The sequence below is a fragment of the Passer domesticus genome, chromosome 5 (genome assembly GCF_036417665.1).
Source record: "Passer domesticus isolate bPasDom1 chromosome 5, bPasDom1.hap1, whole genome shotgun sequence".
In the NCBI taxonomy this organism is placed as follows: domain Eukaryota; kingdom Metazoa; phylum Chordata; class Aves; order Passeriformes; family Passeridae; genus Passer; species Passer domesticus.
The window spans coordinates 14,674,048-14,694,931 of record NC_087478.1 but is presented as its reverse complement, the minus strand read 5'-3'; the positions used below and the strand labels follow the sequence as shown (position 1 = coordinate 14,694,931).

The following is a 20,884-nucleotide window of genomic DNA, read 5'->3' as shown; positions in this document are numbered from 1 at the left end:
ACTGAAGGTCGGTGAAGAAGGGGGAGGAGGTGCTCTGGGCACCAGAGGAAATTGCCCTGCAGCCTGTGGAGGACCTCACACTGGAGCAGGCGCATGTGCCCCTAGGAAAGCTGCAGCTCGTGGAGAGCCCGTGCTGGAGTAAGTTTCCTGGCAGGGGCTGCGGCCATGGAGAGGAGCACATACATGAGCAGGTATTTTTTGCAGGAACTGTGGCCCATGGGGGATGCTTTCCTCCTCAGGAAGGAGAAGGAAGTAACAAAGTGTTGAACTCACTAGAACCCCACTTCTCCATCTCCCTGCACAGCTCAAGGCAGGGGGATAATGTAAAAGAGTCAGATGTAAAGTTGAGCATAGGAATGAAGGAGAGAGTGAGGAGACGTGGAGACTGTCTTACTCCAGTATTCATTGGCAATAAATTATATTAATTTTCTCCAAGATGACTTTGTTTTGCCCCTGACTGTAATCACTGAGGGTCCTCTCTGTCCTTAGCTTGACCCCTAAGCTATTTAATCATTCTTTACCCTGTCCTGAGGAGGATGCTGTAGAATCAGAACTTCATCTTGCAAGAAATGTGTCTTGCAATTCCAGTATTAGTATAATAGGATCTTAGAACCGTTTAGGTTGAAAAATACCTTTAATATCTTAAAGCCCAACCCTTAAACCAGCACTGCCAAGACCACCACTAAACCATGTCTCTAAGGGCCACATCTACATATCTTTTAACTGCCTCCAGGGATGCTGTCTCAGCCACTTCCCTGGACAGCCTGTTCCAATGCTTGACAATCCTTTCCATGAAAAAGTTTTTCCTAATACTGAGTCTAAACCTCCTCTGACACAGCTTCATAGGAACTTGGATTGGAAGGGACTTTAAAGATCAACTTGAGTCTGAAGCTCATATTGTCCTCACCTGGAGGCCATTTCCTCTATTTCCTCTTGTTCTATTGCTATTACATAGAAAAGGAGACTGACCCCTATCTGGCTACAAGCTCTTTTCAGGTAGTTGTAGAGTGTAATAAAGTCCCCCCTGGACTTCCTTTTCTCCAGAATAAATGCCCCCAGCTTCCTCAGCAGCTCCTCACCAGCCTTGCAGTCCAGACATGTCCCCCAGCTCCGTTGCCGTTCTCTGGACACGATCCAGCACCTCTTCTAACGAGGGGCCCAGAACTGAACACAGGATTCATTTCCCCAGAACTCCAGCCTTAATCTCCATGAAGTAAATGAGTAACAGGAGTTCATCATTTTTATTCTCATTAGTGACATTGTTCTTGTTTCAACTTTTCAACAGGAGAGTTAAGTAATTTAATAGTGTTCAAGTTGCAGTAAATTAGTTCTGTCCCTAATGAAGGGACACTCTTCCCAGACTTCTCTTACCCACTTTCATGTACATGATCTACATCTTGCAAAGGCTTATGCATGTTCTTAATTAATGCAATTAATTGGAAGGGGTGGGGCATTCATTCTTCAGTCATGCCTTTCAAATACTCTGCAATGAGAGGATTAACTATATTTTTAGTCAATTTCCTGCTGTTGAGAAATGACTCCTAATATGTACCTACCAAAATTGCCAATGAGGTTGTCTTCAAAAAATGTTAGCTCCTTTGTGACTCTTGCATGTCTGAAAAGATTATTTGCTCTTGTTGGTACCTATTTTACCTAAGGTGCAATTTTCTTGCTTATTTTATAGAAATCCTCCAGCAACAAAAAAAATTAACAGGTTTTTAGTCTTTATTTTTTCAATATTTTCAATATTTCCTGTCCTACAGTAGTGTAGGATAGGAAAAATATAAGTGGAAAAATAATTATTCAAAAAGGAAAAACACTGAACAAATAACAGAAGTGATGCAAATTTTAAAAATCCATGAAGAATAAATTCTGGAAAGGATGAAAGCAACTGCAAAATAAATATTAAAAAGAAAAATAAAAGAAAAAATAAAACAAAATACAGATATTTTTTCCATTTTTCTGCTGGAAAGCTTTGCCTGGGTACGTGTACTGTAACTGCACAGTAAAGCTAGCACTAAAGGTTTGAGCAGATTGCTAGAAGTTTGAATATTTACAACTGGTAGAGAGAATAAAAGGTTCATCTCTGTTATGAAGACATATTTCTAAAAAAATGCTGTGTCACCTTCTGTATTTTTACTCACAAACTTTACCATAACAGCAGTACAGCTAGCAGAGCTGCTAAAGGAGAACTGTAAAAGCAGCTTCATGGTTTCCTGTAGCAATGTGAAACATTCTGAAATGACTGTTCAATTTAATCTCCCAAATATTGTTTTTCATGTTAATATTTACCAGCTGTATTTTAGGAAAGGGGAGTTTGGACAACAAGAAGAAATGCTAGGTTAGTGTTTCAATGCTGCTGATGTCAAGGTGGTGGAATAGCAACTCACCCCAGCTAAGGGTCTGTCCCATAGATCTTGTAATATCAAGGGAAGTCCCCACAGAAACTGCTTCCCTGCAGTCCCTAGAACATGTTTGTGTAATCTGTTCTTCTGGGCTTTCAGTGATGGATATTCAGCAAAGCAGATTAGCTATCAAAACAGATTTCTTAAAGATTTTTAGTTAGAAACTCTTGGTCACTCACTTAGCTGAATCTCCCTTGCTGTATTTACACATGGGCACAGAGAACAGCTTGTTGCCTTTGGGGAATTCACTCCCTGGGCTATTCTGTTGCCTTTCAGTCTCCTGTTCTTTGCCTAAACAGTATTACTCTTCAGACAGAGAAAGAAAAACCCTACAATAGTCAAGTACTTATTGATACGAAAAACCACTTGAAGCTGATTTTTGTTTACCACCAAAGAAGGGGCTCTGTAGAAGAGAGCTGGCACTGACAGGGTTGCTCTAGAATGAGTAGCTGCATAAAGTCTTCAATCAAATCAGATTCTGTTTAGTACCTAGATACCATGTTTTCACAGAATGCTGTTTAAAGCTCTGATGGGTGCATGTAAGGTAGATATTTCCCCTCAGCAATACCTATCAGATAAACAACTATTCTGAGGATTACTCTGCTGGTAGATGCTGCCCTGCCCCTAGACCAAAGAACAACCCAATAAGTAGCTCTCTGATAGTTGGAGCCTGCCATTTCCATTGTCTCACTGTGTCTGAACTTTCTATGGAAAACAGACAAAACCTGAACACCTGGGTATTGCTGTGGTTGTAACTTTCCAGTGAAGACTTTCAGAAAATCCTCAGCATATTGATGATAGGGTTGGGAAAGAGTAAACATAGGCTTATTCTTTCACCAGAACAGCGGATAGTACTATTTGTTCTCCCCTGTCTGCAGACAAAGCTTTGAGCCAACAGAATTTGTAATTTTTGCTGCATTAAAGAATTTACAGACTCAGTGGAGGAAAGTGAGGTGGGGAAGAAGCACAAGGTTGCTACTTCCTGTGCTCAGGGAGTCCATCCTGAAGCTTTTGTGGTGGGAACACCAGGCACTAATGCATGGACCAGTGCAGAAGAGGGATGCAGTGAGCAGGAATATCCAAAGATCACTGGCTATGCAGACTTGGCAGTCCAAACTCACCCACCCAGTAAATAAAGCATTGCACCGTACCTCTGTCAATTGCTGAGGTTTGGGACTGAAGGCCATTGCTGTCTGCCCTGCCTTCATTTATTGGAGGTAATGTCACTGGTTTGGGATAAATCTGTCCTGTAACACTGCTATGAGAAAGCACAGCAGGAATTTATTAACAAAAGTGACTCTGTTCAGTGTTTTCACTAGAGATAAAACAGAGGGAAAAGGAGGCCAAGAAAGGTTGTTGATTCACACTGCTCTTACTGAAGTAACCCAACACAATGCACCTCACATTGCACGTGCAAAGGCAGTGGGAGGCTATGGCTGCTTGCATTGGTTTCTACCAGGAGTTCTGGTTTCTGCCTTCCAACAAAGCTACTGAGATACCAGAATTCTGTTCTCCACTTGGCATGGGCAGTGTTAAAGGAAGGGAGTGTTATTCCCATTTAAAGGCACAAATAGCTGTGTTTGAATTCTCTTCAGTTCCAGGACGCCGCATACATCCTGCAGTAGTGACAGCCAGAGCTTCCTGTGGAGTGGAAAATGCATTCCTATGCTGTAAATGCAATCTATCAGTGGAAAGAACTACAGTTACTGCAATTTTAGTGTTTTTCATGAAGCCACTCAGGTGGGAATGCATCTTTGCTATATTCAGAAAGACTGGGCAACTCACACTGGGCCATAATGACCCCTGCTGTGCCCTTTCTACTGACATCTACTGATGCCTTAGGCAGTACTAACAGTCATGTGAAGGTGTAACCAGCTGACATCCATCAGGAAATGAGGTGGGTAGTATCTTTGAGTTGGGGCCTCAGACATTTTAGCAGAAGAGTGCATATTGTTAATGACCATGCAGTTCATACACATTGAAATATGTGCTGGGAAACCAGGAGGAAGAGGTGGGTATCTCCATGGCTGGGCAGCTGCTGTGGGTGAGCAGGGGTGACCTGTGACCCTCAGGAGCACCAATGTGGAGCATGCCTGGCAAAGGACCTCGTGCTAGGACGTGTGCAGTGTGGGTGGCTCTGACACAAGCCATGCTCTGCCTCTGCAATGCAGATGTGACACTGGCAGCAACAACCAAGAGAGAGCAGACAGAACAGCTCAAATGAAACAGAGGAGAGGGCAGAGATGGTGTTAACAATGTCTTTAATGGACTTGGTGACTGTGCACTGCAGTGCAACAGAGCTGCAGGGGCTGAGCACAGCCAGTCCACTGAAAGCAGTGAGGCCTGGAACCCAGTGCACTGGCAAGTCAAATAAAGCATTTGTAGGTGGGTATGCTATGAGAAAGGCTGAAAGCTCCTGATGCAAGTCCTAGATTACTAAAACATAGTAAGCCTGATCTCATGAGTGGTGACCTCCAACAAGTTACTCATGCTCCATTGTTTAAATAATGGCTTGGGCAGCATGGCTTCTGAGAAGCTCTGGGGCACAGCATGGTGGCTTTCCTACCTACCCAAAGCTCTCTCCAAGCTCCTGTTTGCTAATTTGCCTTTCTCTTCTTGCAGCCAACTAGGCCTTGAGGAGAAGCCATGTGAGGAGTGGCTGAGGTCACTTGTTCTGTTCAGCCTGGAGGAGACTGAGGGGAGACCTCACTGCAGTTACAACTTCCTCATGAGGGGAAGAGGAGGGGCAAACACTGATCGCTTCTCTGTGGTGACACTGACTGGACCTGAGGGAGTGGCCTGAAGCTGTGTCAGGGGACGTTTAGGTTGAATATTAGGAAAAGGTTCTTCACCCAGCAGGTGGTTGGGCACTCCCGTCTCCCCAGGGCAGTGGTCACAGCACCAGCCCGACAGAGTTCAGCAAGTGTTTGGACAATGCTCTCAGGCACTGGGGTGACTTGCAGGGATGGTGCTGTGCAGGGCCAGGTGTTGGACTGGATCATCCTTGTGAGTCCCTTCCAACCCAGCAGATTCTGTGATTCTGTGAATACCAGTCTGTTCAAACCTCCCAATGAGCAGGAAGAATACTGACACTGGAAGGTTGTTGCATCATGACCTTTTACACAGGGCAGCAGGGCCTATGGGGTGTGTAAGAATTCAGGTGGAAGAGCACAGCCTTGTCATTTGTGTTTGTGTCACATGCCAGGTGACATGGATGTGTCATGGAGAGGACTAGTGCAGTGAAGTGAGTGACTGAAGAGCAGCCCTACTGCTGCTGCTCCTGTGGTACAGCATATTTTTGACTGTGAATATTTGGGAGCAATTTGACATGATTAAATAATTCTGACAAAGTGTATTTATTTTTGAGGCCTCTTCATGCCAGTCCACTGGAAGACATGCTTGCATTCTTGGATGTAGTCTGAGACTTGTAAATAACATCAAATATTTTGCTGTAACGTCATTTTTCTCTGTTCAAGAACCTGTCAAGATCTTGTTTTTCCATCTTGGCTGACACTGCCGACACAGTGGTGTCAGCACAGAGAAGGCTCGCCAGCCTGAGCAATGCTAAACATCTGTGAACAGCACAGTGCTCAGATGTCACTGCCTGGCCTGCCTGGGTACAGACGTGTCAGGGGAAAAAGGCTCAGCACGTGCTGAGTCTAAAGGACAACCCTTGAAAATGACACATCCGCAGAAAACTGCACACACTCGAGTTTTGCCTTCGGGTAGGAGCAGATTATTTTGCATACAAACATGAGCGGATGGAGACAGCACAGACAACTCTGCCGATGGCTCTCCCATGTGCACTGATTGAATCTCTGAACGTGCAGTCTGCAGTTACCATATCGGAAATATTGCCACTCTCTTTCAATAAGGGAAAAAAATATAGCTTTGTTTTGCTTTGGGAGTCTTTGTATTACAAATCAGTGCCTATAATCCAGGAAAACAGAAGACTATTTCTCAGTAAGACATCAAACAATGCCATTACGTGCAGTTATATACGTCACTTCTATTTCAACACCCTAAGATGCAGTAGAGAGTTCTAAATTTTAAATAATTTTATGATAAAAAACCTTCTGGTACTGTTTAATAATTCTGCATGTTAACAATACTTTTAAATCTACCTTGCTGCAGTGACTGCTATTCAGAGTTTTAAGTCTGACCTGATCCTGCAGCTCCCTCTACTGAAAATTAGTTCTCTTGAAAATAACTCCACATTTCAAAATACAGCAGTCATTTTTAAGGTAGTCTGGCAACTCCATTTCCTATGGCTCCCTACAGATGAGATTTGCAGTAACGTTATTTCAGTTCAAATTGCATGTCACTTCACACCAGTGATTTCTGCTTTTACTTTTCTTTACAGGATTCAATGTGATCAAACAGTGATAGATGCTATGTAGTTGCTTTTTGTCTCAAAGAACTGAACAATTTGAACAATGTCTTCCTTAAAAAGGGACAGAAACGTGTCAAGCAGGGGAAAAGTACAATGATAAATTTTAGCATCTGGGACCTTTGTTCATATACCAGCTTTCTCAACTCAGCTGAATTTGCCTGTGTTGCAAGACACAGGCACACTTGGGCACACTGTTAAAGATGGCTTAAATATTTGTTTCCACCAGGTCTCAGGTAGTTCTAGTTCTGACTTTGCTCTGCCCTAAGCAAGTGTGGGCAAATGTCATAAATAGAGAAAATCAGCTGCCATATCTGTTAGACAGAGAGCCTGCAAGGACAGACCAGATGTTGTCATTTTCAGTCAGTGCCAGGAGGGATATGGGAGGTGGGAACAAACCTGACTAGATCTGGTGTGGTTTTTCTTTCCCTGCCAGTTCCTGGCTCTTGGACTCATCCCTGTTTGCTCCTTTAATGGCCATAGCAGTATTTCTGAGCACTCCTGCTCTCCCCCAGCTTTTCCACTTCCTCATTGCTGTCCTGACTTTTCACTATTCCCATTATTTTGTTTCATTGGCCCTTTCTGGAGTTCAAGTATGGTACCTGTACTACTGGCCTGAAAATCCTGCTCTCTGTTCCTTTGGTCTCATTTTCTCCACCTTTGCACTCCACCAGTCTGGCTGCCTGCTGCTCCAGCACACAGGCTATCAAGCTCTTCTCTATGTTGTTTCTTTTCTAGAACTTTTCTGCTTGATTTTGTGATTCAGACATATATCTGAAATGAAGGACTCACTTGTACATCTCTGAGAAAATATGTTTGACATCTGGATATGTCTTTGGGCACCTGAGGGTTTTTTACCTTTTGGTATATCCAAGCCATACTGATCAGCTTTGGGTTTGTGGCTTTGTGTTTTTTTTTTTTGTCTGAGCATTTGAAAATTCTCCAAAACTCCTTTTATCAAGGGGAAATATTGATGTATAATACATGAGCAACAATAGCAATAGGAAATTATTATTGGTTACGTATAGTTCAATTGCAAATAAGTGCATGTTCCCCAAGTGATCATTTAAAAACCAAGTATCACTGATATGAGGCTACATAACATCACCACTGGGGTAAGGCACTGTCATGTTCATACTTCTTTTCTGTCTAAAACACTAGGTAAAAGAAGCACATTGCTGTGAACCGTGAGATTTTCTTATTTATTTCTACATTAAAACATATCTCCAAGGAAACAGAACTACTGTGAGGCACTGCTAAGGTGTTTGTTCCCTCTCTTAACTTTCCAACAACCATCTTTATTGAAAGCCTTTAAAACAGTAATGATTTCTTTAGCATGTACAAGTATGAACAATCTGAATGTCAATATTTATGCTCTACATATTTTCTCCTCTATAGCAGAGCAATGATATATGTGTAAGAGCAATTTTGCAGAAAATAAGGTGGAGTGATTTCAGGGCAAATGTTCCTTGCATTTCTTACTATGAGCTGGCTTGTTTACAATGGGATCCATAATCCACACAACGCTGGATTGGAGTGCATCCATCCTAATGCTTGTAACTGGCTTTCATCAGAAGCCATAAGCTGGAAAATGGCTTTTCCCTTGGCCAAAAGGGCTGTGTAGCCTGTGTTTCTGTGGGCACCTTTTAATTCAGGAGTATTAAGATCTCTGGGGCCTGTAGTGGAAAATGATAAGACAGAACACAAATTTGAAAAGGTAGCAGGAGAAGTATCAATCCCTGGAGGGAGCAGTGGAGGAATAATACAGAGCAGAGCAAACTACAAGCTGAAGCCAGACCTCTGCAAGCTGATGTACCCCAGGTCAGGTTACTGGCTGAGCCCAAATCTTAGCCAGTGGCACATTGATTAGAAAATCCAAACTGACTGTGCTTTGGAGCCTTTGGCATGTGACCATTCCTCTTCCGCAGCCTTACATAAATGCTTTGAAATTCAGCTGTTCCTCAACAGAGCCTTTGGCCATCAGTACCTTGCTGAATGCCAGAAGGTTTCCTCCTCTTCTGAAGGGCAAAGGGAAGAGACATGAATGGCATGTCCTCAGCAATGTCCTCTGCTGATGGAAATCATCTCCTTTGACCTTTAATAGCGCCACATCAGTTTACCACAGATGAAAATCTGTTGCTCTGCCTAGCTGGTATATATGTTAAATCCAAGCACATACCAGGAAGTATTGCACTGAAAATCTGAACAGACTTTGCACCCAAGGTATGACCTCTGAAACTGTGCTCTGTCAGCGCTAGCAATGAAGTAACTTTTTATTCTAATTCAGTGTACTCTGAACCAGAGGAACTAGACTAATAGGAGTGTTAGGTTTGTTTCCAGCTGAGTTTTGAGTAAGGCAAATTTGCATTTTCTATTGAATACACAAGGCCATCTAAACAGAGGAGAGGAGGAGACAGTCTATTGACATTATGTAAAGGCGGCATATCAGTTTAAAGGGTTCTGTTTGCCTAGAAGAGTGTGAAGGAGACTTTTTAATTACCTGTCTAGGGTTGACAAAGATAAACACCCTGTTATTATTCTATGTATTTGCTTGTAACTCAATTAAGGATGTGTACTTAATTGTATCACCAATATAAAGAAATAAGTGTTCAGGTGTTTGAAAGCTAGAGGAAATGAGATGTCCCTCAAGAAACATGAAAGGTCAGGGAGTAGAGAAAGCAAGGAAGCATAAAATTATGGCATTGGTATTCAACTAAGATCAGAAGTGAAGGGCTGTGTTATCTGAATTCCCAATTGTAAGGTTGAATTGTGGAGTTAGCAGAAAAAGCAGAGCAACACAGCACAGCAGAATGAACTAAATCAAACACGTCTAGCTATTCTGACAGTGGTAAGAAGAGCTTATGTTCTCAAGTTATTTCAGTAACATTGAATCATCCCTGACATATCTACAATATTTGCTGTCTTCTGTGTACAACACTCTTGAATGATAGCATTTAACGCATGGCACTGAGTGATCAGCTCGTTTCATTTTTCTGTTTCCCCATATTAATTTTCCCATTAAAAATACAGAAACAACCATGGAGATGAGTTTAGGCTTTTTTTCTCAAATTTAACATTAATACACAGAGCTGTCTGATCATTTTCATACGTGTCCTTTCTAATGTTCTTACTCTTTAGCATGGATTATGACTGCATATACCACATAAACAAAACTGGTTTAGCCTCACCTTCACCTGATGAATATTAGCCTTATCATTCTGCACAGCAAGAACAGAGGATCAGGATGAATTTCCCCACAGAGGTGCATTCTCTGGAACTGTGGCCTTCAGAAACCTGCTCTTCCTGCCTGCATCAGCACAGAGGTGTGGTCCTAGCTGCCATCACCAAGGCAGTGAGAGCAGGGCTGACACAACACCACGGCAAAGCAGAGCCACAGGCTGGCCCTGTTGTGTAGCCCCACAGCAGGACAGGCAGGGGCAGACCATCACCCCTAACTGCAGCCCAAGCTGTTGTTTTAGGAGCAGGCTCAGAAGAGTAAGTCATAGGGTGACTTCTTACTGTTTCTGACTCTTTCTGTGGAATCGAGTGTTCTCATTGGTGCAAGTCTGAGGAGGGCAGACAGCAGTCAGGAGACATCACTTGGCCATGTTGGGTGGGAGATGGCACTTCTGGGATGCTCCAACAGCAGAGAACTGAGAGAAACTATTTTCCCTTCTTCTCCCCTGTCAGTAAAATAACTCCGTCTAATCTTCCTTTTGACACACCTGACAATATAAACACATTCTTTGTAACCCCAGGAGGTTTTTCCAGCTGCAATTTATCATTGAAATAGTTTGATTAAACTAATTTTGCTCTTTATAATTTTTTTCTTAAATTACCTCAGCACTTTCAGAGGAAAATGTGGGGGTTTTTAATCAATCTGACAGCTGATTGTTTTGAGGGTTTTTTTACAGCATCTGACACAGCTGACACCACTGTTTTTATCATAAATATCTGCCACATTAGTTTAAAACGGTGATTAAAGCTGCTCCACATGCTGCTGGCAAGGCAGCTGGACCTGCACAAATTACAATAATAACTACAGAAGCTCCTTCCTGAGAAGAGTGCTGTTTCTGTAGTCGTGTCAGACAAGTGCTGCCTTTTAAGTATGATTGCTCTGCTCTAAATGACATTTTTGGCTTTCTCTTAGAAAAGTAAGTTATTTATTTTCCTGTGATTTTAACTAAAGAACACTATCATCCCTAGAGAACAATTTTGTTTTTCAGCACTGGAGCAATTACTTTCAGCTGTATCAAGTGCCTGAAGTATAAAAGTCTGTGGTTTCATGGGTTTGAAAAATGCCTGCTCTTAAGGACTCCTAAGCTAGATTCTCCATGGCCCTCACCAGACCCAGTGTCTCAGAGGAAGATAACTGCTTATCACGTGGCCAGTGCTCCTTTACCATTTGCCATTTGTGAGGAAGTAAGTACATAACTGGGGCATGGTTATAACCAGAGCTGGAACAGGAGATGGATACCCAGGGTTATGATGCCATCATTAAGATAGCAGAACCCTGACTGGAAAAACTGTTTTCATACAAGGCAATAACCCCAGAGTCATAGAACTGCCCAGGTTTGCAGGGACCTCAAAAGACCATCTGGTCCACCTTTTGTGGGAGAATGAGCCTAGATGACTTGACCTGGCATCCTAACCAACTGCATCTTGGAAACCTCTGACAGCAGGGACTTCACCACATCTTCAGGGGTTTTTTTCCCAGTGAATGAGTGTTCTCATTGTAAGAAATTTCTTTCTTATGTTGAGATAAAAGCTCTCCTGGTGCAGCTTGTACCTGTTACCTCTTGTCTACTCCACGAGGTGCCTTGTGAAGAGAAGGGGACATCCATGCTCTTTGTAGCCACCCTTTAATACTGGAATACTTAATGAGGTCCACACTGAGCCTTCTCTTCCCTGGGGATTGAAAACACAACTCCTTCAGTCATTCCTCAAAGGGCAGGTTCTCCAGTTCTTTGCTCATCTTCATAGTCTTCCTTGGGACCCTCTTTCTGTGTCTTTCTTGAGTTATTGGGACAGAAGTGAACATGGTACTTCAGGCATGGCTGACAAGTGCTTAGGGCATTCAGACATGACAGGAAAGCAACACATGGGGAAATTACAAACTCAGAAGGAAGTGGAGAGTTTCAACTGTGTACAGGGGCAAGACACCACTGACTGCCAGCAGCTTGCCTCTCTCAGAGACAACATCTCCCATCTCTTCCCTCTGCCAAATTTCTACCAGCCAGCTTCCCATGGGTAGGCTCCACCTATAACAATGCTGGCAGGACTCTGGCATGTCTTGCAGTATCCTGTATCTTCTGAGCAGAGTGACAGCACCAGCTCCCCTCCCAGCAGCTGGCATGGAGCATGAGCTGTAGTGCTGCTCTGGGCAGGTATGGCCATGGCCACTGCCTAGGTATCACATATGTGGATGTTTCTGAATGAGGCCAGTCCCTGGTGCTGGAGCAAGGAGAACAGGACCACAGAGCTGTAGGCTAGATGCCTTGTCAATGGCAGAGTGTATCCCTGTGCTGATAGTTGATTACTGGCATGAATCAGGATCATACTGAGGAATGATTCACTGAGGGAAAGGCTTAAAAATGCAACTCATAAGAGCAAAACATGTATAAATACAGATCAATCCATAGTTCAGGATTACCAGAGGCATTTTTACACTCAATTCTTGCCCTGTTGAATAATTGATATATTCTTTGTGCTAGAATCCACAAAATGGTATTAAATGCATAAGACCATGCTATTGCCATCTACTCATGCCAACTTCTTGGGAGGGAAAAAAAAAAAAAGCAACAACTCCTGAAAGCAGAATGGTGAACAATAACAAAACAAAAAATAATGATACTTTTAGTAATCTGAGTCATTCTTCAGTTCTTACAGGTTTAAGACAAAACACATGGTCACCAGCTAGAGTCAACATTCATGGCTTGTGTTCTGCTAAAAATCCATTTGTTGCTGTGTCCTCTCATCCTTTAATGGTATCACACTCCAGCATGAGCCTCCCAGTGTCACAGAGCCCACTCAGACCCAGATGAGAGCAGCAGCACTGGGGTTCACAGCTCTTTCCAGGGCAGCTGCTGTGTTTGAGTCTTGTACTCAGCTAAAATCTCAGTCATCATTGTCCCTGTTTATGCCACATGGGTTAGAAAGTATTTGAGATAAAAAATAACAGCAAATATTTTTCGCAAATAAAATAAATTAGATTGGTGTAAATAAGCTGGTTGACTGTGCTGCCAGGAACCCATTGCATGGGGAAAGCACTATGGCTGTGGGGCAGGACGATGCTTTATGGTCTGGTGGGGCTGGCCAGGAAAGGCCACCTGGGCTGGGGAGCAAGAGAGGTTGTACCTGGAGGCACACACAGCTGGAAACAGAAGACAGGTCCTGAATGCAAGCTACCATACTTGGCCTGGTGCATTTACCACTAGTTCCTGCTCAGAGGACCTAAAGGAGCAGACTTGGGCATTGCAGGAGGCTCTTTGGTTGTTAAATTCTATGACTTTCATCTACAATTCAGTTTTCAGGTCTCATGGACAAGGTCTGCATCAAAAATCTTAGGTCAAGCAGGGCATGTGCATTATGCAGTGCCTTTGCAATGGCCTTTAGACAGGCTGTCAGCAGAATTGCTGTCACCACCTCTCCTGAGATGTCTGAGAAACCTACTGGAGCTGTTCTGGCCTCTGGCTCTTTTCTGTGTGTGCCCAGGCTGATGACTAGTACTGGTTAGTGAGTGGTTTCTGAGGGAATTTGTGAACGTGCCCTGCAAGAACATCAAGAAACTAATTTCTTAGCACACCCTCTAGTATGAGGCCAAAATTAGACCTTGAGTTCCTTCCCATCCCATTAACCTGAGGCTGTGGGGTGAAAAGGACTGGTGAGCCAGCCCACGGTGCTGTTCCCACCTTGGAACACTGTGACAGCATTGGCCAGCTGCAGTGACTGCTGGTGGTGCCCACACCACCCAAATTTCTGCTCATGACTCCTGTGCTGTGGCAGTCAGTCACAGCCCACTGTCACTGATTCAGTCTGAGTGACAACTGTGACTGCTTCTCCTCTATCAGCCCCATAAATCCTCTCTGTCCTTGGCTCCTCACCTCCTCCAAACTCTCTGACATGGCTCCCACTGCTTTCTGGGGATACATGCAGGCAAGACAAGCCAGCCTTCTCCCACAGCTTCTGTCCTGGAGGGATCCCCTATCCGTATGGGTGCCTTGTTTGTGTTTCTTGGGAGGTGAATGCATGGGAACTTCTGCCAAATGGGGAAAAAGGCCCAGTGTGATCTGTAATGGCAGAACATTTCATGATATTGCATAGTGGGGGAAGGCTTGTGAGTCATGCATGTGGGTTGGGGTATGAAGCTCCTGTGTGACTCTGATGCATCTGAGGATGCTTCCAAGGAGGATTTCTGCCTCTCTGGGATCTTCTGTGGTGAGTATGTGTGAGGAATGGGAAGCTGAGTATGGGAAACTCTTTATTTCCTTCATAATCACCAAATATACTCCAGATTTTTCTCCTTGTCTTGTCCTCAAGACAGTTAAAAGGAGAGTTATTCTCTTATAACTCTCTTTATTCCAAGAGAGTTAAAGTTCACAGTGTGCACATGTCCTCATCAAAAAATATGGGAAGCCTGAAAACATGGAAATTATATCATGGATAATGGACAGGATCCCAGCAACCCAGGCTGGGCTGCACATTAGGGACTGCTCACCTCTCCAGAGACTTGTGCTGGAGTAGCACTTGTGGTGGGGAAGGCAGCTTGTCAGGCAGCCCCATCCCTTAATCAGGCTTTCCAAGAGATGGATAGCAGTGACACGGCCCTCAGGTGTGTGGCCAGCCCCTGTCCCATCCCAGCTGTGCCCTTGCAGCAGGCAGGAGCCACACTGTGCATCCCTCTGGGAACGGCAGGGGATGAGAGCTGGCTGATGGATGGCACATCTTGCAGTCACCTCTCGGGCATGAGGGTGTGAGCTAGCAAATGAACCTAAATGGGGCTGAGTGCTCGAAATAGTGCCTGGACATCTGGGGTGTTATTAGCAATCCAGGGGAATTAGATCTGCTGTCTGGGGCAATTGCATCATTACTCAGTGTAAGTTCATACCCAGAGGGGGAAGTTCACTCTTTGAGAGCCCTAACTAGGGCAAATGAAACTTGGTCACTGGGCTTATAGATAATTTATAATGCTCTCAATACATTTAGGCCATTTTTCTCTTTGTCTTTTATTCCAGAAGAGACAACCTTTATTATTTTATTAATTTGCTTTTATTACTTAAAAAGTAATTCACGTACAGAGTAGATTGCTTGTGATATTTCTTCACTGCCAATATACTTGACAAAATGGCTATGAAAGCTTGCCCATAGCTCAGAGAGCAGGAGCCTGGACAATGGTGCTGCCAGCCCCAGCCATACTGTAGGAAGATGCCAGCATCCACCTGGCCTTTACCTAGCCTGGGGACAAATCTGCCCTTTGGAGGAACACAGCAGAAATATATTCCATCAAAAATATTACAATTATCATGGGCTTTCATTGATTCTGTGAGTTTGTATAATTTGGGCAAATAATTCTATTCCCTGCACATTCTACCATGTCTTGAGGGGACTGCACCATTTGAAGGTAAAAGGGTCAGGATTTTACTCCTTGGTTTTGGGTATATTATGTTATTTTAGCTCATCAATTTTCATGACTTTGTTTCTGTTCTTGAAAAAACATTTCATGTGGATGTTTTGACCTCACAAACCAGCAGTCAGTATTACTCCCTGAAGTATCTTGAGAGGGGTGGAGGGCTGCTGTTTTCTGTGATTTTTATGGGAGTTTATTACTTGACTACAGTTCATGTCTGGCTAATACATATTTTCTCCACCCCCATCACTTTCAAAGCATCTTTTTCATTTGTTCCCCTTCCTTTTTAAGGAAGGGGAGCAAATGAAAAAGATTATTTGTGCTCAGAGGTTTCTATTTATGCTTTCCATCTTCCACTGACTGTATAGGATAGTTCCCGAAATAAAGTCAAAATCCTAACTGGACATATACTGCATTAGTAATACAGGTGTCCAGCTGCGGGCTGTTTTGCGTAAGAACCATAATTTAAATTAGCCAAGAAAACACAAAAATGCATCATCATTTTTAAAAAATTTCTAAATATTTTCAGGTACAGGAACAAAGCAATTATATAATGACACACTATTATAATAACAAAGTAACAAATATTTATAATTAATTTAAAGTACAGAAGGAAGGATTAGAATCTAAAACAAGAGCTGAGATGCTGTTTGCAGCAGCTGGATGGTGTGCACTGCTCCTCTCCCAGCATGAGACCCTCAGAGTGTGCTGGGGTGTGGATTGCGAGTGCCCCTCTGTGCTGCACTCCAGGAAGAGGAAATTAAATGTGTTGTCAGACACAATTAAAAATAAAAAATGCTTATCCTTCTTAATTAGACTGTAGAACACTTATTACCAACCTTCCCCAAAGCTTTCTGTTGAAAGCAAATTATTTTGAGAGCATTTTTAATATAACTGTTTTACAACTTGCTGATATATTTACCTCTTCTTTAGTAAGGCTGGTGTCTTGAGACTGACCAGTCGAGTTCAGCCATGGAAGAAGGTTCACGTAGAATTTAAACTAGACAACAAGCAAAAGCATTTCAAAGAGAGCAGTGGCCTTGGCTTCAATCTGCACATTCCTTCTTGGTGACTGGGAACTTCCCCCAGTGTGGTAGTGAGCATATTAAAGAGAATGGTAATGGGAAATCACATTTGAACTGTGATTGAACTGTTGCTATATTCTGGTAAATGTAACTTATTTTTGTATTATGTTTTCAGTATATTTTATATCACTCCGCTAAATCAGAAATCCTATATAAAATCTTCAAATGGGTAACTTTGGACATTAAGACTCTCACCCTTCACCCATGGCATATCCAAAAGAAGCTGCTCAGAGAGTATTGAACATGACTGCTTAAAATAAGACCATTTTGGTACTATGTTGTTCATAATGTTACATGTTTTTGAGTTTTGTCAGATACTTTCTCATCAGAGAAACTTATTTAAGTAAGCGCTAGCAGCAATGACAACTGGTAGCTCTAATTACACTTGACAGAGTACAAGACAATCTTTTTTCTTCCTACCAGATGCTTCCACTGCTGTGTGCTCCTTCATCTACTAATTCCTGCCCCCGGTAGAACTTATTAAGACATGCACCTGTCATTTGGTGTATCAGAAATATCTGGCAAGACATGTAGAGTGTAGCAATGTGCAGCAGGAGTGCTAGTGCAAACAGCCTCCCTCTGTCACAGAAGACTGCCTCCAGAAGTGAGGAATGACGTGGGATAGATGCTTGTCACCAAGGCAAGGTGATGGATCTGCAGCGGAGGCAGTCAAGGGTTTGCATCCAAAAAAAGGTATCAGGGTGTGCCCCTGCCCACACACTGCTGGGCTGATGTGCTCCTGTGATCCCCACACAGTGGTGTCTGTGCCTCCACCACTCGAGTGTTCTCTCAGACTCATGCTTGATTAAGCGGCGGAGGCAGACAGGATGATCTGATGACTGCTGTGGTATGGCATCACAAGGTAGACTGCCTTGATGTTTCTGTTTCAGATAAATCACAGCATAGCATTCTGTCAGTGTGCACAGATATTTTCTCCCATTTTTCTTCATCTGTGTATGAATTTTTGTTTAATGTCACATTAGTTTGCCTTCAATGTATAGAATACAGTGACCTAATTTTTGCTGCCAGGCACAGGGAGGGCAGAGCAATAAAGGTGTTCCGTGGGGGAAGGAAACAGATCATATTTCAAAGATCCTGGAACAACATTCCTGAAGTGGAGCAAGGTGATAAGAACAAGAAATGGCTGCACACTGATAAGGATTTTGGTAGAGAAACCTTGCCAAGTTGAAATGTCACATCATTGGGAAAATGTCCAAGCAATGCCTCATCAGCTAATTGTGAAATATTTTCCACTTGTCCCAGCTGCTACCTACTGCAAATGCTTACTAATGAATTCTGGGAAGCATTGAGATAAGCAGATCTATAGATCACATCTGCCCAGTTTTGTGTGAATACAAATCCACCATGATCTGTCTGGGCAAGAGACATGTGCTGGTGCTGATGGAGAGGCAAAATTCCCTTACCTTTTTTCCTTCTTCCTAATAAACCTATCCCAAACCATATGCAAAATGCAAAAATTTAAATTGGAGTTTAGAGCATTATGGGCTGCTCTTTGTTCTGCTTTATACAGAATAAGAACTTAGGAAGTCTTGTGGAGCTATTTTGTGCCTTCTGGGGAAGGAACAAAATGTCCTCTTATTTATGTGCTGCAGATAAAAATCAGGATGTTCCTGACAGTTGTGAGAATTAACCCAGTCCATGAGCTTGTTACAGAGAAACAACCAACCAACCAGAAAACAAAATCAAAACAACCTACTTGCAAAGTTTAGGAGAAATCTTCATAATCTAGAAGGTATATTTTTTTGTATCTTCCAATCTCAAGAGCCAAGAGCTTTTATGATTACTAGTCCAGATATTTTGAGCCAAGAATTAGCTGTAACATTTCAAAAATGGGTTTTATATGCTAGAAAATAACTCATACTTTAGGGTCAGATTTTTTAAGTCTTCTAGAATTGGGAGACTGGGAATTTTTCCTTTCAATTGGCATAAAGGTTTCTATTTCTAGCCATATACAATGTAGTATATATGGGATATTAAAGCTCTGACATTCCTAGGCAAAGAAAATTTGTCACTGTTGTAGCACTGATTCTTACCTTTCTAATAGCTCACACAGGTATCATTTTATGAGAAGCTCTGTGTCTGAAATAAAAAAAGAGGAAATATTAGCTATGTGGAGTTGTTCCTATCTGGGGGCTGTTGAAGTAAAAGCTAGGTGACCAGGTTTGAGAAGCAGATAAAGTGGTTGAAGGTGTATGACAAATTCAAATACAAAGTATCTCTGTAGGTCAGCTCCCCATCTCAAAATGTGCCACTATATATCATCTATGAGATCTCTGTGTGAGCTCTGTTGATTGAGTGTCGAGGGACAGAGAGGCAGCAAATACAAAACTCAACAGAGGCCAGTTGGTCTAGTGCAGTTGAGTGGTAGGTCCAGCTTCCCTGTGTCCATGTCCCCACCCTGGAAAGGAGCCCATGGCCCCAGAAAGGAGCCCATGGCCCCAGGCCTCACTCCATGATGCTGAACTCATGGGGTTCAGAACTCGTGGGGGTCATGCCAGTGCTTTGCCTGTCCCATCAGCACATCGGTCTCTGGGAACTCAGCAAAAAGCCAGGGTGGAGTTCCACAAGACCCACGTTCTTCCCCCAGTCCCTTTGCTAATTTTTACTAATAGCCTCATCAGTCAGGAAGGGTTTGGGGAACCATTAAGAGCTGTACCAAAAGGGTGTCGCTGGGTCAGGACTGTGTGAGACTGCACAACACAATCTCTGCCCCAAATCACACCCAAGAGAGCTCAGTTGCTGTATTGATTAGTTGTCTACCCTGCTACTACACGCTTCCACTGGGGAGGGGGAGGCAGAAAATACATATGGGCTTTCTCAGCATCAGCTGATGCAGATTCCCAGTGATAGAGTGAAATGGGAGAAATTATTTTGTTGTGCTAGCTTTTGAGTGCTAAATGCATATAGAATGTGCTTAAGTTTCTAACTTTGGATAATTAGATTACTAAGTTGTTATGATATCAGGAAAATAAATATATAATATTAAAATAGTCATGTCTCCAGACTTTTGCACATATAAATACAGCCCCCACAGCCATTACTTTATCTGCATGAACATAGTGCTTTTGATGATAATGTACTCCCTAGTTTGTTCTTTCACTGTTTTACATTTCCTATAGCTAATTTTTCAAACACATAACAGCACTGTAGTGCTTAGGCAATTATTTCCAGTGTCTGGGCATATTTATCAAGTGGAATCAAGTATTGATTATCTGTAGAGAAGGTCTCAGCATTCCTTCATATTTTCCAGCTGGCCAGCTGGAGGGGAAGTTCATTTTTATCAGTGAATTGAAAGCTGGGTTTGTGTTCCTTTTTTTAGACAAAATTCATCAGGCTCTGTGGTTGCAGGTTTGTAACAAAACTCAGTCATACTGCCTGCTTTTCACAACGGCTGCCATTGATTTATTTGGCTGTTCTGTTTCAAATTTGGCACATCATGTTTTTATCATACTTAGATCAAAAGAGTTAGTGTGAAAGGAGATAACTGCTTTGTATGACAAAGATTATTTTAAGATTCTAAGACTAAGTACTTAATACATTTTCTGTTCTTTTCTTTTTTAGCTGCACATCAGCTAATTCAGTCAGAACAAATTTCTGTCACCTAAATATCTCTTGCCAGGAGAATCCTGCTACTTTCAGGGATGAAGATTTCCTTCCCAGCATGATTCACAGGCCCAGCATCACACCAGTACTACTGTGACCAATGTTGCCTCTGCTCTTCAGCCTTTACTGCTGAGGTACTTATTGCCAGAGGCTTTTAAAGAATTGTGAATTCTAAAGAATTGTGACTTGCATCACTCTAATACAACAAATGTCTATTACTATCTCTGCTTTATAGATGAAAAATAAAAAACTGGAGGGAAATAGGAAATTTACTCTACTGGATAGCCTGTGTGGAAGCCATAAGTCTGTCTCGTAGTCTCCTTACTCTGTGTCTTAACTGTAGGTCCATCATTACCATTCATTTCAAGGATGCATTTATTACTGCTGCTGCTAATACCACTGTTTCTGCAAATGCCATGTCAAACTGATAGAGGAAAACATTCAATTTCCAGTTTTTCTCCTTCTGTCCTCTGTATTGCAGTGCAAAGGACTTTTTGGATGAAAAAGCTATCTGAGAACAGATGTAACAAACTCCTCAGGCCTTTCACAAGGACAAACCTGCATTTCTATAACATGGATTCCATATGATAATTCATCATATATTTTCACTGAGAAACCTCCGTGCAGCAGACTTTTGCATGAACGGAGCATGAAATGCATTAACACAGAGAATTCACAGAAAATTGACATTTTTATACTCATTTCCTCACATTTGTTGTTTGTTTTGTGCATAGGTAATGCCACGTTAAGAACT

The 20,884-nt window shown here is 42.6% G+C and overlaps 2 long non-coding RNA genes across 3 annotated transcripts in view; one reads left to right on the top strand and one right to left on the bottom strand.

Annotated features, from left to right (window-relative positions):
* The window catches only part of LOC135301749 (uncharacterized), a 13,251-nt gene extending 7,886 nt beyond the window's left edge, over nt 1-5,365 (bottom strand). Inside the window, exon 1 of the long non-coding RNA XR_010363477.1 lies at nt 4,976-5,365. This is a non-coding gene — a long non-coding RNA (uncharacterized LOC135301749). The remainder of the gene's footprint in view (nt 1-4,975) is intronic.
* Nucleotides 4,237-20,884, top strand: LOC135301748 (uncharacterized). 2 transcript variants are annotated; one of them, XR_010363476.1, is made up of 3 exons: nt 4,237-4,302; nt 18,120-18,259; nt 20,089-20,884. It is a non-coding gene; the product is annotated as an uncharacterized LOC135301748 (long non-coding RNA). The 2 variants fall into 2 exon arrangements; XR_010363475.1 differs by lacking the exon at nt 4,237-4,302 and adding an exon at nt 4,510-4,790.